Below are 11204 nucleotides of genomic sequence, written 5' to 3'. Positions count from 1 at the left end.
AGCTGCCAGCATAGAGAAGGCACACATGGTCTTCCACATTCTTTGTACAATGTAGAAAGTCTATAAGGCTGAATGCATCCCTCAGGGATACTGCTTGCCAGTAACTGACAGGAAAGCCACACAACATACTCCCACTACTAAAGCTACATGAATATAACCAGCTGCTTCAAGTAAAAACATAGTGCTGAACTGACATCTCCTGCATCTACATTCCATGTTTGGTAGTAAGTATATTTATTATAAATATCCAAATCCTATGGAGTATCTGTCAATGAATACATTGAACTTTACACTGAATAAGCTTGTGGGGTTTTTTTTTCCTAATCTTATTTATTGTCTAATTTGCAAATCTTTCAGCCATCAGTACAAATTAACAGAACTCTTTTGTGTAGGCATTAGGATTTCAAGTTTATTGTGAAGATGTCCATTAACCCGTGCTTCAGCTTGGCATCAGTTCTCACTTTAGGATAAACAAAACTCAGAAAATTCATTGTTTGCCCTTCATTAGTGAAAAAATCAGTTTTCTGGAAGTAAATGTTGACTATGTAAAGTTATGAGTCTTTCCTCTTCCCACAGACTTCAAAAACAATCTTTCTTCTACCACAAAATCTAAAGTATAATCAGCCAATAATTATATTCTAGCTGAGTTGTAAATTAAATCAGAATTGCTAAACATGAATTGCTATCTCAGACTGGATCATTACAGTACTAAAAAAATTCAAGACGCACAGACCCCCTCCTGGGTTGAGTACTGTGATGCAGGACTCTGTGTGCTCTGCCACTAACAAAAGAAAACATGGATATTCTGTTAGAAGCAACAATTCCATCACCTTTTCAATAAAAGGCCTCACACAGAGTACCTTCTTCAAACCATCATATGGTCATTAACCTCAGAATGATTCCCCGACTTATCACATTACCTGAAAAACAAATAAAACCAAAAAACAACAAGAAACACCCCTCACCCTCAATGCTCCTTTCTATTCCTCCCCCCTCCCACATTTCCACTGTTTCAATAAATTTGCTGTCATTTTTAGTGGTATCAAAATTACAGCTTGCTTTTCCATCTCCTTGGAACAGCAGCTTATTGGTGTTATTGTTTCAGTATGCCTGTTTCTCAATCACTTATTTCTCTCTGTTTTTCATATTTCCTTCTCTTTCAAGCAGCCTTTACACTTCTCTCGTGCAAAAAGAACAATACTTCAGTCCTATGCATTCCTCAGTACACTATTCCCTTTCTGTCAGTCCATCTTTCTGTTTTGGATACAAGCTCCCAAGGAGACAAGAATCATTCCCCTCCCTTACCATCCCAGATTTGCACCCAGTTTCTGTGTCAACAGAATTTATCAGTCTCTTTGAATATATTTTCCTTCTATTTCATGAGTTAAGCATCAAACCACTTAGCTCAGTGGGATGCAGTGTGCTCATTTTTACCACATTGCCAGAAGAATCCATGAAAGATTCCTGTCCATTTCCAAAGCATTTTGGTATAAATGCTTCATTTCATTATGGGTTAAAAAAAATCCATTTAAGTTAAAAAGTGTATTTATATACATATCGATTTGTTAAACTTCATTTTTTTACCATTCCAGGTGGTAGAATTGAACAGCCAGTTTTGTTTATACAATTCAAAGTGCTCTTCCTGTGGTCTGGTGTACAAACTAAACAGACAAGCTACGCATGTTTATACAGAATAGCACACAAGAGTTACTTTGGAACACAGCTGTATTTCTGTGGTTTCCTCATTTTCCTAATGCCAGTTGTACAACATATCAGTGTGAGAGTTACTAGCAGTTACTAGCTGCTGACAGCAGTAAGAAGTCCAATTACTAGTGCTGCATATATGACAGTTTTTACCATCTAAAAAAGATGGGCAGATCTGCTTTTCTCAATGGAGCGAGGCATAGAAAAAAATGAGACTACTGCAAACCTGGCTCTTCATGCAGTCTGAGGAATGAAGTAGGACGTGGCATAATCAGAACAACTGCAGGGAACATCACATACTGAGCATAACCAGCCAGTGTAGGAATAACAACCTGACCTAGTCTTTCCATTCGATACAGAAAAAAACCAGCAGTGATCAGCAGTGCAAGATGATCTCTACATTAAAACTGAGCTGAATGCCAGCGAATAAAATGGGAGAGAAAAGCATGATCAGAGATTAGCAATATGCAAGAGGGAAGGCAGAGCAAAGTGAAAAATTCATGGCTAGGACAACCACAGGAAATATGTTGCTGGCAGATGTTTGCTTTAAAAGTTTTCCACTACAGAGTATGCATCAAGACAGCAGCTCTTTCAGCATTACTACGAACTGAATTTGAAGGAGAATGGGGCAGACCCAAGGGGTGGCCACTAAAAGAAGAGCTTCTGCAGACTACACCTTGAAATGCCAACTGGTTACCTCTCTGCAGTGACAGCATGGCTTGGCATAGCCCCTGGGCAACCATTCCCCTGCCAGCCTCCCTTCAATGGGTGATGGGGAAACAGCCTTGGAGCTTGATCCTTTTGGTCCACCATCGTATATGGACCAATACAGAGTTTCAACTTTCATCAGCACTCCAAGATTAATAAATTCAAATGTTTTTAAGGTAGAGGCAGTTGTGAGACCACAAATCATTACTTTTCCTTAGCTGCTCCACTACTGGGCTTAAAATCTTGTATGACCTTCCAAAAAGACACCAACTCCTGACCTCAGTCTATCAAGAGCAGGAAAACCTTGGTACCTCCCTTGGGTTTGTTCAAGGTTAATCAGCAGCACTGTTCAGCTGTTGTTTGATTTCTCATTTGAATTTATTATGTTTCAGTTTCCAACTGATGATTCTTCTTATGATTTTGCCTCCTGGATGACATAACTACTTGGAATAAAGAGAAGTCTCTCTCATGAAGAGGAAACACTATAGCCATGTCATTTCTCTTTTCAGCACCTTCCTTGATTTATCTGCATCACTTAATTTTGGGCTTCAGAAATGGACAGAGTGTGAAATAGCAGCTGCACAGATTGTTGAGACAGAAATAGCATTTAATATTTTTGCTTGCTTATTATCTGACTTCAAACTATTAATTTTCTTTATGTAGTAAAAGTATATTATCTTGCATCCTTCCCAGAACAGAAAATTAATAGTAAGCACACACGTCACTCTTCATTTTGTCGTTCTGCTGATGACCTTGCCATCAATCTACCAACAGGTCAAAAATGCTTCCAGGATGTGACCTGTTCCTAATTCATACATTTCTGTGACTGTATCTACTATATGTTTTCTCCTGATAGACCTGTCTTTCCATTTCATTTTTCTGTTTCACGACTCCTTCATGTAGATTACTATCACTTTCTTTATTTCTCCCCACTGTCACATACCTCTTATTAATTTCTTATCAATTCCGGGCCTCAGTTCAGAAGTGATTCAGAGGGGCCTTTAATCCAAAGCTTCCTTCATTCTTGAAAGAACATTTGGGGCTCTCTGACCACAAAATGCATTCTTCCCTAATAAGTCTTGGTTTAATTTTCTATTTTTGCCTGTTTTCCGCATCCCTACTCCTCTGCAATTTCATAATAATAAATTCCTAGCAAACAGACTTGTATTGAAGTTTTTCTGTAACCAAGAGTACCTCTCTTAGTAACATATTAAGAAAAGCTGCTTGTCTTGTGATTAAAATTTCTAATTAAAAAAATTACAAGTTTGACATTTTTGACACACAGCAACGTGCCTCAGTTAAAGGGCCACAAAAATATAGGGAATCACACAGCATGAATGAATATTTTAGTATCTGAAATCCTACTTTAGTTTTGTACCAAAAAACGCATACATGTTGCAGAGTTAAAGATCTACTAACCCCATATAGATATAAGTTATATAGTATATAAGTAATATAGATATACCCCATAAGTATAGTGCAAAGATCTCTCTCTATCTGACACTCAGTGTTCATGAAACCACAAGTACACTGTCCAAGGAACTTTGGAAAAGCTGATTGCTTTCCAAATGTACAAGTACACTTACCAGGCACACATTTTCCTACACATGTGGACTTTAATGATGAAAGCCTTTCAGAATTGTGATTCAAATTTAATAAAACATAATCTTTAATCCTTTGCATGTGTTATAGCAGTATGTTCTATCGTTTCATGTCTAAGATCTAGAACCATTAAATTTGTTCAAATTTTAAATGTCAGCAGCCAATGTTATATTGAATTGAGCTATTGTATTTCAATTTGAACACATACTATGTTCTAATTCCGTGTTTTAAAATAAATCCTCTACTTTCAAACTTTTCTTCTTTCTATCAGAGTAATTTAGCACATTGCGTTTCCCACATAGCTATCCAATTCACACATCAGCAGGTGGTACACAACTTTTCCTTATTTTTCCCCCTCTATTACTGTATAGCACATTGTGTGTTTAGATAGGATCATCATATTTAAGAAGCAGAAGCAGAGTGGTACTGCAGGACAATGCCAGCTTCTACAGCGTGTATTTCAGAGTTTTTAATGACTCTTTTCTGTATATCATTTAGTAATGATTTTCTACTCACAGAGGCTATAGCTATGAGCTACTGAAAGATTTAGCATATGTCCCATATTAATACATTCAAAGAGCAATTACCAATATCTGTCAGCTATAGCAATGCTAACCAGTTCATGAGTAACTGCATAATGTGAATGGTAGAGAAGGAAATTATCACTTGCATGATCCCATAGGATAGGCACAAGTACATGCCTTTGAGCATTATTCCAGTAGCTACCAGGCAGACTTATACAGATTTTCTTTGCTACTTTGGCCACTGCAAATGCTTATCTTTGTCAATATAGTTATGATTTCCTTTTTTTTTTTTTTTCTTCTGGACTTGTCTATCTTTTTAACCAACAGGAAAATGCATAGAAAAAAATGCACACGTACACAGAGAGTTTTAAAGAGTTTTGAGAAAAGAGCACAATTTCACCAAAAAAGCCCAGAACACAGAACATGTTATTTATAAACAAAACAAAACAAACAAACAAAAAAACCAAAAACCCAACCCAAACCAAAAAAGCTAAACACACACACACAAAAATCCAACTCTTAAACCTAAAAACCCACATGGCCACCAAAATAGATATATGGACCACCTCCTCCAACCCCCACAGAATTACCAAACAAACCCAAAGGGCTCTAAGAGAAGTCAAGAGGATCACAGTGCTACTGTCAACAATCACTGCAGTCAGAATAATAATTACAGTGAGTCAATCTTGTATTTCTGTATCCTTTAAATACATAAGTTTATCGTACTTCAGCAAACTGCACAAAAGGAGGAATAATAGCTTTACACAGCTCAGATGAAGAGTTTGCTTTTTGAGATTAACAATTTTGTTTCCTACAGTAGCAATTATAGGGGACACTAGGAGTTGGCGAGAAAGCTCAGTGCGGTCTATAAACACTTATTCATAGAACCACTGGGTGGACACTGTATTGGAGCCAACTTCTGTGTTCAACATTTCCGCTGTGAAACAAGTTTGACATTTCTGTCCGTCTCTTTTTTAAAAAAGGACAAGTTAATTTGTAAGAGAGATACAGCAGTTTGCAACCAACTGTGCTCAAGATCAAAATGAATTAATGCTACTGAAATAAAGGTAACAGACAGTAAAGAGCAACAAATTGGTAATAAAAAATGAAGATCTGAATTAGAAAGACATACAAAAAGAGCATGCATTAGGCAAGGAAAGCTTCTCTCTTTTTCCTAATTTTCTCCTACTAATTCTTTGAACCATAGCGAATCAATCAGCTGCTAAATACACGATTAACTCTTCTTAAAAAAAGATTGCTATCTTTCGTGTTTGTCTTGAAGCTAATGTTATCTACTCTTTTAGAAAATGATAATGGATATCCCTTTCAAACCATGTCAATCCTTTATCTCTGCTGCACTTTGTTGTTATCCTACTCAGATGCATCTTGCATTTCATGTGGGCAGACACTATCTAGGGATCTGGCGTCACTTCTGAAACAACACGATCACTGCTTCTTTGACCTCTTTGCTTATATAAAAAAAAGATCAGCTTGCAATCTAAGCACATTCAGCCTTATCAGCTCACGTTTCTACACTCAAAACTTATTATTATGTTTATGGATCTAATAGGAATCTCAGTGATAAATATTAGCAACATTAGTAACAGAAAGAGACATCAGCTAAGTTTCAACATGAAGACTTGAGCATCCCTCTTGTAAGCAAATTGCTGCCCTAAAGCTGGGCTAACCAACCACAGCAGATCTGCAAAGCTCTGGGCAGGTTAACATACCATCAACCTCCCCCTGACCGGGGAGCAAAGGCAAAAACAAGCCCAGAGCAACTAATACAGCCTACAGAGAGCGCCAGTGGTGCTGGCACTGGCCTAATATAGATCAGTCCACAGTCAGTGACATTACACACTCTGGGAATGGTGATGTTATCTGTCCAATGCACATCAGAAGCCTGAGTGTATGACTGTTCAGCCTAGGGCTGACACCTTCCCAGGACAGCCTGGATACTGCTCATAAAACTGGAAGGGAAAGCAGGGATCCTTCCATTATTTTTTTCAGATTAGCAGTCAGGGCAATCATGCCAGATGGAGGAACCCCATTCTAAAGTCCCTTTCTTCCTGATTTGAGAGAAGCCCTAGAAACAAGCTGAGCCCTCATGTCAGGACAGTACTGAGGAATGGAGCTTTTTTCGCCAGCTGCTCTATGAAAAGCACTTGTCTTCATACAAAACATTTAAATAGACACAGAACAAGAGGCTGAAGTCCAGATGTTATGAGAAATGACCGCTTCTACACTATCAGGCCATCCTTTCTCTTCTACACAGAATAAAAGATAGCACCAGCGTCTCCTCTCCCTCTATCAATGATGTCTATTACTTGTTCCTACTCTGTCAGAGATGCCCTATGTTAACCAGAATGTTTAGATTGCAATCAGTATTCAGAAATGTTGCTATTGAGCAACTCCCTACAAAGTCAAAGCCTCAAGAAAAAGACAGACATAAATACCACAGAACACTATAATTAACAGATCCAATTTGGTTAGAAAAGGAGATCACAAAAATTCCTTCTTGGCAGCAACTTAATTCCCTCAAAATTTTCTGTTCAGGACCACATTAGATGAAGAGCCCTGTAAATGTAAAGGGGCTGCAGGAGGGATGGAATCGTTTTACATACGGCTTGTTACACATTTCCTAAACTTCTGATAATGATACTTCAACTGATCTGGAAACAGCAATTTGCAAAATGATGATCACAGCTATAATAGCACTGTGCCTCTACAGAAGGCAAAAAAGGAGAGGAGAAGACTGAAGTGAGTATAGATACAAACTGAATCTGGTAATGTCAGTGCAAGACACACGTGCAAGACGTGCCCTGATGCGATGGCGAGTACCACTCTTCATTGCAGCCAGGTTGGAAACATTAACAACTATAAAAACTTTTGATGGCAAAGTCAAGGGACCACAATGTCCTCTATGCTTCATGTATAAATAGATCTTTCCACAACTCTTAAACTTGTGATATCACTGCTGCAACATGTATTTAACTTTGCAGCACTTTTAGCATTTTTAGTACATCTGAACTGTCCAATTTCTTTGCTGAAAAATATGTCATTTCTAGGTTTAAAATGCATAAAGGAAGAGTTGTACAAAAACCATGGCATAGAGTAGATACTCTGGAAACTGTAGAGCATCCTACATACGGCTGAATTTACTCAGTTGCCAAAGGAAAAAACCTTTTAAACACAACATCAACACTCAGCCTTTAAACAGTAATGTCTGTTCTCTGAGAGTTAATTACAAGTAACAGCAGAGGATAAAAATAAATAAGTTAATCACAGTTATATGATGCTAAAGCCTTTCTTGATAAACACTTGAAACAGAAATGGTGGTGCTGTTAATGATGGTTTAGATGGCTGTCTTAAAGAAGCGACTTTGGAGTTCATGTTTTTATTATGTGATTAGTCACACATTTTTCCCTGTTAATATTACTTCTGTAAGCTAGTAAAATAGTTCTTTGGTGTATTCGTTTAACACAACTAATACAGAAACTGGAAAAAAATGAGTACAAGGAACATAAATTAGGTATTAAGTGACTCCTTGGTTATTTCACTGAGCAGTTTCAACTTACAGATCCTCTCCTCACAAACGTTCATGTGACTCCAATGGTTGTATTGGTGAGAACTTCTCTCGGGACCATTTCACCACAGTACAGAGCCCTTGCTCAGGATATCCTCACCTTGGGAATTTTTTCCTGCTGTAGGAGCATGAAACTAGAAGGCTGTAAATGTCTGTTTTAATGAGAGCATCAGGGCTGCTCATTTGGATGGACTACCTGAGTAATACTTCTAAGGTAAGTGCATATGCACTTTTTCCTTTTCATCCCATGCTACACGTTTCCATACGTTTCTCTTCTTGGAACAGAAGATGAAACTTCTGCTTCTTCTTACATGCAATATCAGGATGGCACATCCTGCTCCTTGGTCAATACCCCAAAGCAAGGGAGAGCTGAACCTGCCTCACTTGAAATAAATCTTTCCCCATTTAGGCTTAATTTCTGCTGCTACATAAGGGTCTGGCTAACCCAGTCTGTACTATTTACATTCCATTTGCTTAGAAAATCAACAGCAGTTTTGAGCTAAGGAAATCTGCTTTTCTGCAGATATTTTTCTTCAACTTTTATCTGTCTAGTAAGGTGTAACAGCTAACTAATCTCTCCCATGTTAGGGCACAGACCTTATGAAACTGTGAGCTTCATCTTTTGAGCAGGATTTCCTTACACAGCTTTTCATGCAGTGTCACAGCATCTCTCGTTAGCCGACTGAAGAACTGACTTAGCCTGAAGATCTTGAGCTCTTTGCTTAATTTCATTGGAATAGACTCATTGGTTCAGGAGTTACTAGGGTAAAAGGAGACACGGTGCAATGCAGGCAGTGTGTTGTCACATGGCACATTTCTTCAAAAGGCCACTGCAGAAAGCTGTGGGTAAGCAACAGAAGCTAATGCTATGCTGTATCTAGGGCAAAGACAAAACTGCCTGCAGCACTGGACTACTACATTACAGAAACCTAAATTCTATAGTGAGATCTTCCACATGTCCCAGTGCAACTCTGAACAAGTCACTTTGGTATCTTTGTGCCCCATCTAGCTTTATGACTCATTTACCTTTTGTGTGATTATGAGTGAAGATCATCATTTATGACAACTTTTCACAGTATCTAGGACATCTGGACACCAATCCCTGTAGGACTTCTGTAAGCTGTTGTAATATAACTAGCGATGTAGCAATCTAATGCTTGTCTATTTTAATTATAGCTAATAGTTAATATGGATTTTTCTTTTTTTCACACTGCAAATGATCATCTTGCATGAAAATCCCATGTAGTAATCTCTGTCTGCAGCAAATATCTTTCATACAGAGTATCTTAGCACTGCAGAGCATTCATCTGGAAAATGGCTGTGCTGTTAAATTACTCTCTCACCTATTTCACACATACATCTCCAGAACACAAGTCCATAGTGTTAGAACATGGAGGATTATAATGACATTTAATATAGAGGGAATAAGTGTAAAACACAAAGTATCTGTATTATAGCTAAAACCCTTCTGGTGTGATGCATATAAATAGCAGATTCTGACCCATGGGCACTAAATATTTAAGACCCTCTTATCTCTAACAAGAAAAAGCTTAATAATGAAAACCATCAATTTTTAAAGAACAACAAAAAAGAAGAGATATTTCTACAATTTAGTGTGTTTTAAGATAGAGGTAAAATCCAAAAAAGTGTTCTAATATGTTAACTTTTATGCTTGCATTAAAATGCAGTCTGTGATCACTGCAATAATCAGCAAGATTCAGTCTGAATGTCATATCAAGATAATTGCCATCTTTTCGTATTGAAGAAAAACCTACCTTTTCAACTTCAATTGAAAAGAATTTAATATCACTACAGCAGTTTTAGGTTTTGCTCACTAAGTAGTGTGGGTGAAACATCACGGAACATTAAAACATATAGCAAAGAAATTTGCTAAGATGATATTACATCTATTACAAATGATTATTGTCTTTCCTTAGCAAGCCCTTAATATATTATAAATGTGTCAAACAATTTGAAAGAAATTACACAAAATTCCTCATAACTCTAAAAGATCCTATCTGTTTGGGAGTAACAGAGGCTTGCCTAAAACCACCTGGACGTTTTGCATTAGGTTGCACTACTGAAGCACCATGATGCAGAGAGGAACGCTGGCTCTGCCAAAGTTCTCTGCAGCCTTCCCATCAGGCTGAACGATGCCCCAGCAGCTGCTGTGGACAGCAAACACAGCAGTGTGGGGAAGCTGGAGATAATCAGCTACTCGGGGGTCCTGCAAAAAGTGGGGCTCATTTTGTCCAATGGAAGTAGTTGTGAGCCAGATGTTGTCAGCCATACAAGAATAACCAGAAGATCGCTTCAACTTAACTGAAATGTTTAATGGATGTCAGAGCTGTCAACAACAGACAAGGAAACATGTTCCTCCTTCCCTGAAAACAGGAGACATTAAACAACTGAGGAACACAAAAGAGCCCGGCATCAGCTTCCCACTTACTAAAGATGAAGAGGAGAAGGCACTGAACAACACCAGATAAAACACCTGATGATAGCTTCTAATCTCCCTCCATTCAAAGCAGATGACTGGTAAAGTCAGCCAGCACTGCACAGGCACAAGTGCTGGAAAGACACAATCCTACAAGAGCCTTCTTTAAAAACAGCAGCAACAACAACCTTGGCCTCTGGAGTTCCAACAATCTCCAAGTAAAGGGCCATCTAAAACAACTTTTGAAGCAAGTTAACACAGAAAATACAAGACAAGGAGCTCTTGCTTTTTACCAGACTGAGTTATGGCATTTTACGCTGTCTGTACACAGACAGTGGAAGCAGCCAGAAAGCCAGTGGAGGGCAACAGCAGGACCAGCAGCCTGGCTGCGGGCAAAGCTTTGCAGCATGAGGTTTAAACACATGTACTGCTGAAAGGTCATGAGTGGCACCCAGCAGGCAAGAAAGCCTATAACTGGGAGCTAAGTCCCCGAGAGCTCTCATGTCTCGAGCCAACACGTCTTAGCCCAGGCTGTAGAACTCAGTGTCACTAATATGTGAGTACAAAGGGTATTTTTATCTGGATTGTCCCATTATTTAAGTATTTTTTAATCATGCACGTTCTATGGTTTTGTTATATGATA

The 11204-nt window shown here is 38.3% G+C and overlaps 1 protein-coding gene across 7 annotated transcripts in view; it reads right to left on the bottom strand.

Annotated features, from left to right (window-relative positions):
- Positions 1–11204, bottom strand: part of SEMA6D (semaphorin 6D) — a 604413-nt gene that overhangs the window by 143083 nt on the left and 450126 nt on the right. The gene's annotated exons all lie outside the window — the stretch shown is intronic.

The sequence above is a fragment of the Gallus gallus genome, chromosome 10 (assembly GCF_016699485.2).
Source record: "Gallus gallus isolate bGalGal1 chromosome 10, bGalGal1.mat.broiler.GRCg7b, whole genome shotgun sequence".
Lineage (NCBI taxonomy): Eukaryota > Metazoa > Chordata > Aves > Galliformes > Phasianidae > Gallus > Gallus gallus.
This window is presented reverse-complemented; position numbering and strand designations above follow the sequence as displayed.